The sequence below is a fragment of the Podarcis liolepis genome (assembly GCF_965112155.1).
Source record: "Podarcis liolepis genome assembly, chromosome: 2".
Lineage (NCBI taxonomy): Eukaryota > Metazoa > Chordata > Lepidosauria > Squamata > Lacertidae > Podarcis > Podarcis liolepis.
The window spans coordinates 95,929,200-95,943,138 of NC_139555.1; the positions used below are offsets into that span (position 1 = coordinate 95,929,200).

The 13,939-nt window shown below is 44.5% G+C and overlaps 1 protein-coding gene across 27 annotated transcripts in view; it reads left to right on the forward strand.

Annotated features, from left to right (window-relative positions):
• The first annotated feature begins 1,096 nt into the window (after positions 1-1,096).
• The window catches only part of FOXP1 (forkhead box P1), a 546,942-nt gene continuing 534,099 nt past the window's right edge, over positions 1,097-13,939 (forward strand). For 16 of the 27 annotated variants that reach the window (XR_014522962.1, XR_014522963.1, XM_083491912.1 and 13 more), the window contains exons 1-2: positions 8,838-9,283; positions 11,807-11,912. The gene's annotated coding sequence lies outside the window, so the exon portion shown is untranslated. Of the gene's footprint in view, positions 9,284-11,806; positions 11,913-13,939 lie in introns of all 27 variants that reach the window. The other 11 variants (XM_083491882.1, XM_083491914.1, XM_083491876.1 and 8 more) reach the window with 7 other exon arrangements.

The window sequence follows — 13,939 nt, forward strand, 5'->3', positions numbered from 1 at the left end:
GTGGCCAGGCACAACCACTGAGGTCACAAGGGTTCTCTGGATCACGGCCATAGTAGGCCGCACTAGCAAGGCCATCTGGTTCTGTACAATTGGGATGCCTGTGCAACTGGGTGTCTGAACCAGGCAGAGCTGCTTCACACAGGCAGGTGCTCACGTGTTGGAATTTCTCTGCAGACAACGGCATACAGCGCATGGTTGTGGCAAGAAAAATGCCCAATGAGGGGGGAAATAGCTAAAAATGCCCCCACTCTGCTATCAGCATGGATATGCCTTACACATGAGTGAGATGTGAATAGGGCTTCTGAATCAATAAACAATGGCCAGGCACACACACACACACACACATATATATATATCTGAATCAATAGACAATGGCCAGACACACACACACACACACACACACACACACACACACACAAAATCTAGCCAAATAAACAATCCTTTTGATCAGGAGTCTTTTTTAGAAGGAAGGCCATGAAATATACCACCCCAAAGACACAGCTTTTCTTTGCTTCTTCCCAACATGATATTCTGGTTAAACCTCATGCACTTATTTCCAAGTCAGCTTACCTACTGAAATAAAGATTTCCCTTACTTGTGCAAGCTGAAATTATTTTGATGACCTTTAAAAGTGCATCACCATGACAAGGCAGAACTTTTCCAAAATTAGATGGACAAAGCATAGACGTCTTGCCTCATTATTTCTCTCATACACAAGCTACCTGACAGAAACATAGTTGTGTCTTGTGCCTTAAAAAAAGAGAGAGAGGAGAGGAAAATAAAACAAAATATTTTTGTAGTACTCATCTTTCACCCTTTCCCAAGCTAAATATACACAAGGGGAGTCTGAAGGGCGAGGATGGCGGCTTCAGGAATGGGCTTAGGACATAAAATAACCATACAAACAATTGTGTATTGGGTCCCGGTCATTTTAACAGTTGCCCCACCACATCACTCGAATACCACATAGGTGTTTGAATGATCTCCTGCATAAAGGAAGCCCCCCCCCCCCCGGGAAACCACTAGATGTATTTATTTGTTACATTTATATATTGCTCATTAACCGAGTCATCCGTGTGTTTTAAAAATGCTATTTATTTGTTTGTTTGTTTTTCTTTCAGATGAATCCCAAAGCGGCTTAACAAACAATAAAAGAATAATGTTTAGATGATATAAACCAGCACATAAAACCATGCAAAAGCCAACATGGCAGCATAAAATCAGCTTAAAACCAGTAAGGGGAAAGAAAATTGTGAGAGAGTTAAAAGGAAACCAAATCTGTATGCCTTTTGAAAATTAAAATTCTTGGGATAATAAAAAGGCTTTCACATGGCACCTTATCGAACATAATGGGAATGCCAGGTCAGCCTCTCTAGGGAGGGTATTCCATAAACTTGGGGACACCACTTGAAAGACCCTGTAATTGCCATTACCTGCTTCACTTCAAGGACCTGGCATGTGCATTTGGGATAAGATTACCCGTCAGATACCCTGGTATCAAGCTGTTTAGGCCAAGCCTTTAAAAAATGTGAATATGCAGTTAAAATGTCTTCATTAGACTTTCTGATTACTGCTTATGTTTTATGAACTATCCTAAAGCGAAGACAATACTATGATCCACGGAGCCAGGTAAAAACCTCAAATACAGGTGAAAATCAATTGGAATACCATTTCACAGATCTGTTATACCCAGGCTATACAGGGTGAAATTGAATAGAATAATAGGCGTCAGGGTGTGTGTGTCAGAGAAATGAGATTAAGGGTGCAATCCTATATACACTTTTCTAGCACTATTTCACTGGGGCTTACTTCTGAGTCAACATGTATAGGATAGCATTGTAAAAGAATCAGGCAGCCTGCAAATAACAGAGGGATCACACACTAGGATGAAAACACACGGGTTCCAAATTCACGTCTTTTATCATAACTTTAGAGTGGGCATTTTGCAGGAAGTGTTTAACCCTTTCACTGCATACTGTGACCCCCACTTACAACCCCCCTTCCTGGCTGTTCCCCCAACTAGGCTTCAAAACTGAAAGTTAACCCAGCTGAGTGACAGAGGAGGGAATTGGTGGGCATAGGAGGGGTTTAAGTTAATCACACTTCCATCTGCTTTACAAATACTTTCTCTACCTCAGCATTTTGGACTAAGGGCGCTGCTGGGAAGCGTTTTATCAGAACTAAGAATTTCATATGTGTACTTACATGTGTTAGGAAGGAACACTGCAGACCTGGCATGCAACAGATTATTATCAGCACAGTAAATGTATATTCACAATCTGCCTAAAGCTGCAAAATCTAATTTAGGTTGAAGCCAGTGCAAGATATTCAGGGCCAACCAGGCTGTTAACCAATTAGCTGATTGACTGGCTTGCAGTAAATGTTGAATCAATTAAATGTGGTTTAAAATAACTATTATGGTATGTATCCACAGGTGGTATTCTAAGGCCTTTTCGTGACAGACAAATTGCTTGTCTCCATAAAATTAACTGAAATACCATTACTATTTCAAAAATAATTTTAGGCAAATTCTAGAATGAAGTGTTATATATCTATTTTAGAAAAAGATAGGGTTTTATTTCCTGGGTTCTTGCTGTTGTGGGTTCTGCTTATTTTGTAGTTATTGTGGTTTGGTGGCTGTTTTAATATTTGTTGGCTTGTCATTATTATTATTATTTATTAAAAGCTATAGGCAGCTGAATCACAAAACTCTAAGCTGTGTGCACAATAAAATTATTGATAAGACACAGCTAAAATCCAGAAATCTGTTTAAAAAACAAGTACACGTTTATCAATAGAACACAGCTAAAATCAGAAAAATGTTAAAAACGAGTGCATTGTATTTTGCTAATGCTTTTATGGAAGCTTCCTTCAGAGTGCTTGGTCCTAAAGGCAGTACATAAACGACTCATATAAAATAAAGGAGTAAAAACAGTGTTGGCACTGAACAAATTAATATTCAGTCTTTCGAAACTGGTGATGCAGAAGAATCCATTGTTTTCAGGTCTAATAAAGCTCTTCCCTCCCCTCTGAGGAGTTCAGTTTGCAAAACAAAACAGACCATTTCCCCCCACACCACTCCCAGTGACTGTGTATCTGTAGTACCACTTTGATTTTTGATTTATTTATTTTTACAGTATAGACATAGTTCACCTATGGGCAAGGTACACCTAAACCAATTCTGTTTTCTCCCCCCCCATTTCTTCTCATGCGGTACAAAGCAGTCTTGTTGACGGATTATGAGGATCTAATAAAACATCTCCTAAATCATAAAGGCTCCAAAGAATCATGGCTCATAGGATATAAGGGGGTGTGGCACAGCAGTGGCTTGAAAAACATTCTGACTTTAAAACTGTAACACCTATAATTATGAAGGCGTCATCACCTCCATATTTTTTTTTTTACTAACAAGCTGTAGTCATAACTTGTGTACACCCTAACCAAAATCTGCCAAGCATTCAGTCACACCTGGGATTTAAGGACAAGAAAGGGAAGGAGCTTCTCTCTGTTTGCCCTTGCCCTTGTAAAAAGACTATAGCAGTAAACAATTCAAGAGCAATTAACAATTGCATAGGAGGTAAGGGATAAATCCCACTGCTGTTATTGTCAGAGGAATTAATCATATTTTATGGTGCTGGCCGACTGGTTTAAATCAGCATAGCAAAAAATAAGGTGGCAAGTCTTTTGAACCACAAACAAATGTTTGTTCAAGGGCTTTGGCTTTTTACAGAATGTTTGCTCCTCTTCCAAAAGATGCGAAAAATCCCACCATCTCTATATAGTCTTGCTTCATATTTTTTCCTGCCCTTTCTTGGGATTGGAAACGAATGATGGAAGCAAGCATGGAGGAAATGGAAGAGACTTGATAAAAGCTACCTGCCTCAATCCTACCTCACACACATTTATAACTAATCCATTTTATTTCAGGTAGATGAGCTACAACATGAAGGTTATCATTTTGCGTCTGATTTTTTGACAACTGCATCTACGCAGTAATAACATGATATAAATGGCGTAGCTTTACTCGCTGTCATTAAAGATTATTCTTCAAGTACATCTAAGCCATCTTTTCCTTGGCAAATATTTATTTGCAATGATTTTCCTCTTAATTATTTAAAATATAATAAATTAGGCATAAGTACTTTGCCATTACTGCAATTTAAAGTGTAATTGCATATCAGAAGAGTCTTTTCTTTGGAACATGTGCCTGTTTCCTTTTTCCACCAAAAGGTGGCGTCCTATTCCCGTATCCTTCCTTTTACATGAAAATCCCCGGTTTTAATTTGCCAAAAGAAACTTCCATTTGATTACTGATCAAGAAATTAAAATGTGCTCTATATGAGTGCAACGTGACAGTGTTGAAAATGAACAATATGTTAAGCTGCAGTTAAGTTCCCCACTAATATATACCAAATGGACATGCAAGCTTCTATCATTTTGGTTGAATAGACACTGGTATGCAAAAACCCCATATTGCAACATTTAAAAGCAACTTCCCCTTTTTATGGAGTTTTTTGTTCCAAACCACAAATACAGTAAACTCCACCACTAAATACAAAAAACGGGAAGCAACAAAATGGCTCCTATAAGTCTCATTTAAGTTCAATGCAAAATAAGTTGCATCACTTGATTGAAACTTCTAAAGCTGCAGTGCCTATATAGCTTTTCCTTACAAACGACCAAGTTGCTATGACAATACATTCTTGTCTTCAGCAGTTCCAAAAACCGAACCTCAAAACCTTAATTTGTGCACCCTTGCAAATGGAATATCACTCACCTGCTTTGCTTTTAATTCATTCTTACGAATAGCGTTTTGACCCACTGTAGGTCTCAGTCTCATATTCAAACTGTATTGTTTCAAATTGTGTATGTGATGCGTGGGTTTTTTACTTATGGAACGTACACAAAATGTAATAGTAAAATTGTGTTTTTGTACATGCTTATCAATCAATAGACATAAAAAACCATGATGCATATATATAATTTCAAGTATCATGATACTATCATCACTCCATGGGAGGAACCCATCATCTTGATCTCTTGGCATGAGCTAATGTTGTTCCAATGTATTTTACTCCTGTAAACTGTAATGGGCACTCCCAACCAACTTTGACCTACTATATGCTGCCACAGAACTGTCAACTATTGGAGAAGGCCTGTTGCTCAGTGGAAGAGCATCTGCTTTGCATGTATAGGGTCTCATGTTCAATGCCTGGCATCTTCACTTAGGGCTGGGAAGGGTTCCCAGTCTGAAATCCTGGTCAGCTGCTGCCGAAATGATGCCGCGCTAGATGGACCAGTGTCTGACCCAGCAGGAGTCAAATTCTTATGTTTCCTATATATATGTATATTTGTTCTTCTGCTACCAAGTACTTACTCCCGAACTGATACGGGCAACTTCATAAAGTTCAGAGAGCATCTTCAGGGTCTGTGGATTGCAACATAAGTCTAAAAACTACAAGAGCGCTCAATAATGCAATAATCTCTAGATTGCGTCTCTGGTCAATTTAAGAGAGCATGGCTAAAAGTGAGTAATGTTTCGAACACTGGACATGATACAGAGCTCTGTAGCCTTCCACAGGCTGTTGTATTCCAAACTCCTTCAGCCCCAGTATGGATGGCAAATGGATGATATAGGAGTTACCAATCCCCGATTTAGTGGAAATTTAGGTATGATATACCCTATTACATACTTGTTGGAGTTGTTGGCATCCGTCCACAAAAGTTCACATCATAATAAATGTGTTACTCTTTAAGGTGGCAGAAGACTATGACATTTTTGTTGCAGAAGACTAACATGGCTACTGCGCATGTGTGTGTGTGCGCGCACACACACACTTAGCACAAAATAATTTGTCACACTTCTGAGTATCTGCGGTGCTTAGACAAACCAATACACACTTATCCACTCATTCCTTCACCCTCTCAACAACACTGTCCAGTACGTAGGCAACAATTCAAATGGGGACCGCGGCCCTAATGTTTGTAACAAAATCTCTTTCCATGGCTTATGAAGCAGGAAAAGGGTAAGCCTTCCCAGCCACCCAGGCTGCTAACCTTTGGTTTCAATAAAATAAAATAAGTACAATAAAATAAGACATGGCTCCTCAAACATATGCTGGATAAAGAAGGATTTGGAGAAGAGGAACTCCTGTCTACATGCACTCCTGCCCCAGTTCCAATTTCTCACCTAAATTTGCTTGTTTCTAGAATCAAAGACACTTCTTCAAGACTACTGAGTTCATAGTAATTAAAATGAGATTTGAACCCAGATCAAAATCTAAGACATAGGCTACCACTACGGACTAGTGTGAGAGCTATTTAAATTGTAATAACTGTAATTTCTATAGAATCTAAAATTCTACTAGGCCCTTTACAAAAGATATAAATTCTAGGAATGTGGTTGGAATTTTGCAGTTCAGGCCTCAGTTTATTTTGACCTAATTCATAAATTGACCTTTTTTTACTTTGAACAAAGCTGAAGAGCCAAAAGGAAACCTACTACAACATATAATTTTAATCTGAAAAGTGTCTTAAATTATTTTAAACTGTATTTTCCCCTCACTGCAATTGTGAGGTAGGCCACTATTATTCTAGTTTTGCCAAAGAGAAATTAGGAGATGGTGACTTTCTCAGAGTCACATAGAATTGTAGAGTTGGCAGGGAACCAGGGGTCATCTAGTCTAACCCCTGCAAAGCAGGAATCTCAACATGTGGCCCTCCATCCTATGGTTGCTGTAGGATTGAAATCCGTCTCATCTGTCTGCTGGATCAAATTGCCTCTTATTTTCCAAGGGCACAATCCATTCAACATTAAGCACTTCTAACTTAAGTCGGAGAGGTTTAAGCATGTTTCTAGCTTTCCCACTTAAATCCATTGGACTTACGATGTGACTTAAAAGTAGCCTCGCCTTGTTTGTATAATTTGAAGGCACATAATGAATTCAGATAATCATTATGCACATATAACTAAAAAAGGAGGGTGAAAGGTTTTTATTCAGTATGTAGAAGGTTAAAGTGCTTGCCTTTCTTGAAAAATACACTCCTGACTATAATGGAACTAGTATTTCACTCTAATAAATAGTTTCCTCTAGTTGTCACTGGTTAAATTTCATATGGATATTTTTAAAACTCCAACAATGTTAAGTGTAAGAATAGATTGCTGAGGTTATGAAAGTGTTTTAGTAGTGATCCATTCAGATACCATTTTTAGAAATAGTATGAAATCGGTGAATAAGTGGTTAGATTATGCATTACAAGGATAGAGTATTGTTTAGTGGTTAGACCACAGGTCTGAGAGTCAGAAGGAGTTCTGAATATTATTCACAGCTTTACCACTGACTCATTGTGTGAATCTGAGGCAGGTGAGATAACCCTTTCCGTACCTTGGTATATTTATTTATAAATGTAATGCAAGACTGTGTCTTACTAAACTTGTTCATATACTTTTGGCTTGGATTAATTCTAAAACAACCAAGTTTAGCCAGTTTTGTAGGGATGGCAAAGTATCCTTTCTCTTTGCCTGCTTCTCCGCGGAAAAAGTCAGTTTACCGGTATAGCCACTGTAGCCACAAATGCTAGCAGCTTCTGTGCTGTGAATCTCTTTTTATCTCACAAAAGGCAAGTTCTGCGGCATTGTGGCCAGAGCCAGGGATGGTGGTGCCAGCACAGATGGGACTAACAATAAAGATGAACAGCAACTTTTTTCTCTCTTTTCATCCGTTCCGTAGAAGGCAGTTTCAAGTTCAAAGATTTTGAATGCACGGACAGCAACTTTTCTAGAGTGTTAACCCACCCAGCACTCTTTATTCTAAAATGCACGCAAGGAGCAGGTAATATGTATTAAACAACCCACTGGCATGCTAGCCCCTGGGTGTGTGTTCCTAAGAGGAACCGGAGAAGGCAAATAAACAACCAGCCTCTCGCGAATGTTTTCTTTCCCGGTCGCTTTCTCGAAACGAGATGGAGGAGGAAGAGAGTTTCTCCCCCTTCCTTCCGAGTTTCCTAAAGCGGGCCATTAGGAGACGAGATCTTTCTGAATGCGGGGTGTTGGGGGAGAGAGACTTTCCCCGGATCAAGACAACACCACGCACTCCCTTTGCATGGTGGACATATCGGCTTCCTTGCACTCATGGGCTTGTCCCTCTGCTGAACTTTCACCTCTCGAACTCGCCTCCTTTCATTGGGTAAAGTGCACAGGGGGAGAGGTGGAGGGGGGAACCCCTTAGCGAGAGAGAGAGACGGGGAAAGAGGAAGCCGGCATTTGGCTCCCAGAGCACTTGCACTTTCCAATTGCTTCCCTCGCACTCTCATCTCTGTTTAGCGCCTCCCGCCTCCCCTTTTACAAAAGAATCCAACAAAGCAAGCCGAAGTCCGACCCTTGGAGATCGCTGCAGATCTCCCCTTACCTTGCCCCCCAACCCCTCCTGTTTGCTCTTCTCCAGGCTGCCTCCGCTTCCTCTTCTCGTCCCCCCACCCCGCTCGCCGCCGCCTTCTCTTTAGTTTTCTTCCCCTCTCCCTCGCTCCTCTTTCCCAATCTCCTCCCGCAGATTCCCCCCGCCGCCCCTATTTGCTGCACTCCCTCCTGCCCGCTCCCTCTCCTCCTCCTCCTCATCTCTCTCCCATTCTTTTTGTGTGTGCGCGCGTCTGCAACTGCGATATCTCCCTCTCTCTTCTCCCTCTCCCCCTTCTTTTTGCACTGAGCCTTGTTTACCCAGCAGGTGGATGTGACGTCAGGGACTCATAACAGCAAAAAATAACAAAATCTCCCTCCGCGGGGTGTTATTTTTCCTCGCCCTCTCTTTAAAAAAAGCTTTTTTTAAGGGGGAAAACAACGAGCCCAACTCCAAAGTGGCCCCAAGGCACTCGGAGCAAAGCCGCGAGGAGCTTAGCCCAGCGCGCGCGTGTGTGTGTTATTGGGGGGAGGGGAAAGGGGATGTGGGGGGTACGGGTGGGGGAGGAGGACTGCCCTCCCTCGCTTGCTTGTGCTGCTTCTGCTACTGGTTTGCCTTGCTCTGCCTTGCCTGATTGCTGCTGCTGCTGCTCTGCTCTCCCCCCTTTGGAAAGCTAGTTCCCGTCTCGAGCGGAGGGCTCTATTGTTATTTATTGTGTGGCTTGTGTTGCACGCTGTGCCTGCTGCATGGGGCTGGCTGGCTGGCTTGGAGAGGGAGTGAGGGAAGTGAGTGGAGTGAAGGGAGGGACAGACAGGCAGGCAGGCAGACTCACTCACCCGCCCGCAGTGGGGGGAGCCCCTTAGCTGGCACCGCCAGGCCGTTTCCAGCGGGTGAGTTTGCCATTTCGCCTTTTCTCATCCACTTTTAAGTCTCCTGTTTTGTTTTGTTTCTATCCCCTCACGACTCCTCTTCAGTGCTCCCCCCTCCCCTGACTCTAACCCCCCCTCCTCCTCTACCTTTCCACGTGCCTCGGCATCTCTCCCCCCCCCATTCCTTTCTCTCCCCCACCCCCACTCCCAAACATGCCTATTTGCATAAAGCACCTCAGGCGCAATGGGAAGAAGCCGCGGCTCCTTCACCTCCGAGGCTCTTCCTCTTTCTTTATGTCCCGTATTTGCACCTCATGCTTCTCTCCCCACCCCCCAAATCCGGCCCCGCGCTCCCTTCCACCCTTTCGCTCTCCACGCGCTGGACGTTGCACACACGACCGCAGCAAGTTGGAAGCAGTTTCTCTGTACTCTTTGCCCCCGGTGTGTGGTGTGTATATGTGTGTGTGTGTGGTGTGTGCACGCGCGCGCGCGCGCTCCTGCGCGAAGAAAGTCCCTCAGGCGGGAGAAGAGCGGCGGGGTGGGGGTGAGCGAGGGGGGCCGGCGTGTGTTTGGAGGGTTTGCCGGCGGGGCGTGTGCGCTTCCCTTGGTCACTTGGGGTACTTCTCAGCGAGGAAGAGGCGGGCGAAATAACTTTTCGCCCACTTGGAACAAACTTTTTGCCCCGTGTGTTTCTCTTGCCTCCTCTCTGCTGCTTTCGTACCGTGAACTTCAGTGCATAGGCCTTGGGGACTCACACCTTTACACGCTCACTGAACTTGAACTCGCCGGTTGTTTTCACACACGCGCGCGGCTCACCATTTCTTGCGCTCCTCTGGTTCCGTGTGGAGCGGCTGCCGTCAGACTTTCCCCCTACCACACACACACACCTCTCCACACCCGCAGCCCGTGGGTTTGTTAACATGTGTGCAGCACATCTCCTTGCAAGCCGCGGAGGACACGTTGCCAATTTGTATACGGCGACGGCAGCGCCGACTATGGCAACTCTCGCAATGTCAAACTGCTGGTGATGGTGATACACAAGGGCCGGACTGACCCAAGGTATTCCTCTCTCTCCCCCCTCCCCGGTCCCTTCCACGCCCCACGCCAAAGATAACATCACAACCCCTCCTCAGTCACACAAAGGACATTCAGAAGAGGGAACAGGCATTCTCACAGACACAAACGACAAAGACGACGCTGGCAACAATCGCCTGCACAGGCAGGCAGGCAAGCGCAGCCGCGCACCTCAGGGAGACCCAAGCGCAGCCGAGCTCAAGGCGCGCTGAGTCGCGGCAGCCACGCACGTGGAGACGACCGTAGTTTTCCACACGAGGAAAGCGGGGGGATCTCCATGCTGGAGGGGGAAGCCACAAACGCGCATATACGCACAACGGCCGCAAGTGGTGACCCGAGTCGTGTCCACAGCGCTAAGTTACGAAAGTGAGCGACTTTACCCCCCGGCACAAACCGTGCCCAAGAACCGCGCGCCTTCCCTCTCGCCCCGCACCCGGTCGCCGCACACTCCACAAAGTCACACTGGAGGGAGCCCTAGGCAGGCGATTTCCAAGGCGGTCGGCAAGTCACATCCGCAACGACTTGACATGCACAGTCGCACGCGCGCGCGCACACACACAAATGGCACCACTTACCTAGTGGCTCTCCTTTCTCCCACCTCCCCACCCCCGGTGTCACACAAAGCGCACAGTTCTACACCTCCACCTTTTGCCCGGTGCCTGCGCTAAAGCTTCCCCGCTCTGGCTCGCTTGCTGCCGCTCGCTTGCTTCTCGGCTGCCGCGCCGGCGGTTCCTTTGCCTCGGGTGGCTGCGGCCCGGCGAGCGCCGTCGCGGCCGGGACAAGTTCGGAAAAGTTGGCGCGCCCGCTGGTGCGCGTTGCGGCTCCAGCTGCGCCGGCTCTCCCGGCGCCGCACCCGCGGGCCTTTGGTTGCCTTCGGCACCCTCCCCCCACCCCACCCTAGTTTCTTCCCGCAGCTGGTTGCTGTTGAGTCTTGTGTTGCGGCTACCTCTAAAGTGACTTGGTGGCGAGACGGTAGTCCCCCACCCCGGGCTCGACGCTTTCCTTCCAAGCTCGGAGGTGGGGAGCGCATCTTCCGTCCGCGCTCAGCCTCCCGCCGGCGGCCGCTTGCGCGCCTCGCTTGTTCACTTGCTGCCGCTTCTTGACCTGGAGTATGTGAATATACATGTGCTACTTCACACACCCAGGCAGCCTGCCATGATTTGCCCCTGGTGCATCTGCAAAAAAGAGCAGATCCCAGCTGAGCAGGAAAGAGGGCTGGGTGTGTGTCTGTGTGTGTAGGCGCGTGTGCGTCTGTGACAATCTTAGATCCTATTACTATATCTGATTTCCTGATCCCTTTCTTGCAAGAGCTTTCCAAGGCTTTCTCTCTCTCCCCCCCATCATTCCCTTAGACACAACCTTACATTTCCACCCCCTCCCTCCTCCAGTTCTTCGCCTCCCCCACCTCTTAACCAAAACCTGTTTTGTGGAGACTTGTTGAAAGTACCCTTGGTTTCTTCTCGACTATAGAGCCCAAAGTTTTGCCTGCCGGAGAGCACAGGAGCAACAGCAGCCTTTGGCTTAGGAGCTGGGTGCTGATGGTGGCGATCACACAGTCGCAGAGCTTTTTCTATCGGTAAGTATGGGAGAACCAGTGAAGGCTTTCAGAAATCCCTAACCTACCCAGACAAAAACCCCAATACAGGAAAGCAACTGAACCTCATCCCTAAAAGAGATATAAACCTTCAGAACTTCCAGCTCGGATTTTTGTTTCTAGTGAAAATGCGGGAGGAGGGGGAAGAAGAGGAAGCATAAAAATATAGTTTCCTTGTTTTTAAGCTAAGAAAACGAGTTCAGGAGTTTACCAAAAACAAAAGTGCTGTCATAAAATATGATGACATTTCTCAACCCCCTCCAATCTCATCCCACCCCGCTATTAATTATTTCCAAGCCATTGTGTTAAAATACCATTGCTGGGATGATTACTAAGTGTATTGATTTTACACTGTCTCCGTCTGCCATGGTTTAATTTTTTCCCATTTTCATGCGAAAGAGCGCAGAAAGACCAGAAGCCACAGGCAGGACTAGGGAAGGCAGTGGCCCAGTTTGTGCTGATTTTGAACTGGGTGGGAGTGTTGCAGTTGCATCCTGAAAATGACCACAGGAAAGTTGGTTCTGTTAAAAACAACAACACATCCCCTGCTCTTTAGAGTGATGAGCCCAACAGCCAGCTGTTTACTGTTGCTTCTTGAATAACAAATCCTTGGAGAATGAGATCTTCTGCTCTTAGAAGTTTAGGGTTTCAGTTTTGCTCACTTTTAGGAGAATGAGTAATATGAACAATATTTGCATAGCCTATATATGTCTGATATAACATAGTCCTGAGTCTTCGTGTACTGAGTGGTAACACTTTAAAAATACATTTTATTTACAGTTTGTTCTCTGACTATATCAGACGTTCATTGTTTATCTAATTTTATAAAGCATCAGGAGACCCAAGGAAATGTCTGTACCATTGCAGATAAATGTAATGCATGGTGTTCATGCTATTTTGCTTATATCATTTGCTCTTACTTAAACTGTAAGATGCAAAAGAAGAAACAAAAATCCAAAAATAACTGTTCATTATTTTTTTTAATGAACCTGAGTTTTTCCCAAGTTTTTAAAGGACAGGTTTTCCCCCCAAAGATCCAGTTAGTTTTGCTAAGAGCAAGCAAGCAACCATCCCGTGTATCTTGAGAGGCAGGATTGCAAATCAGAATAAGAGAACAGTAAATAAATTTGAACTGCTTTAAAAATGTAGAATTCAACTTCTCTTCTATTTTTTTGTTTAACCATCTTAGCACTGTGCAGAACGACAAGGCGGTGTGTATGGGGGGGGCGTTCCACGCACTGCTATTCAAATTGTGTCAGCTAGAATCTCATTGCAAAGAAATGTATTTCAGGTTTAACATCTTGCATTGGCAGCATTCTTCCCTCCTCAGTCTTTGGATTAGTCATTGTATGAGAGGTTGGGGTGGGGGGGAGAGAAAGAAAAATCACTTTCTTTCTTTTTTTTAAAGTAAAGTAAACAGCCTCCAACAAGTGAACCTTGACAACCCAGATTAAGGAAGGCAGGAGAGATCAAACAAAGCTGCTGCTGGGCTGTTGTTAGGAGCTGCTTCACTGAAAGATCTGGACTATTCGATCAGGCAGCAAGACTTCTATGTTCATTTATGCAGAAATGGGACCATTACAAATACTGATCTTTGTTGTGAAACCTTGTAACTTGGAGGAAAGCCTATCTGTTCTATTTCAGATAGTATTTTTGACCTAATTATTATTTGCAAGACTTAGTTAATTTAAGAAAAGGCATTCCCTGATTTGGCTGAGTTGTGTATTTGCAATGCCTTGATGTACAACTTCATCCCCCCCCCCCATCTGTAACACCTTGAAGTGCAGAGAGGGAATGCTTGAGTTCTCAAGCATCTGTAAAAAAAAAATGGGGGGGGGGACCTGAAGTTCAGTCTTTCAGTTAGAGATCCTCTCAGCGAACAAAGACATTTGGGGGTTTCTGGAGGTGTTATTCTGATATGGACCGGAACAATTTCATTGTGATGGTAGTTTTTATTTTCTGTAGTTCGAGTTTTAGGAAACCAAAGCAATGTTTTTTATACACTGTAA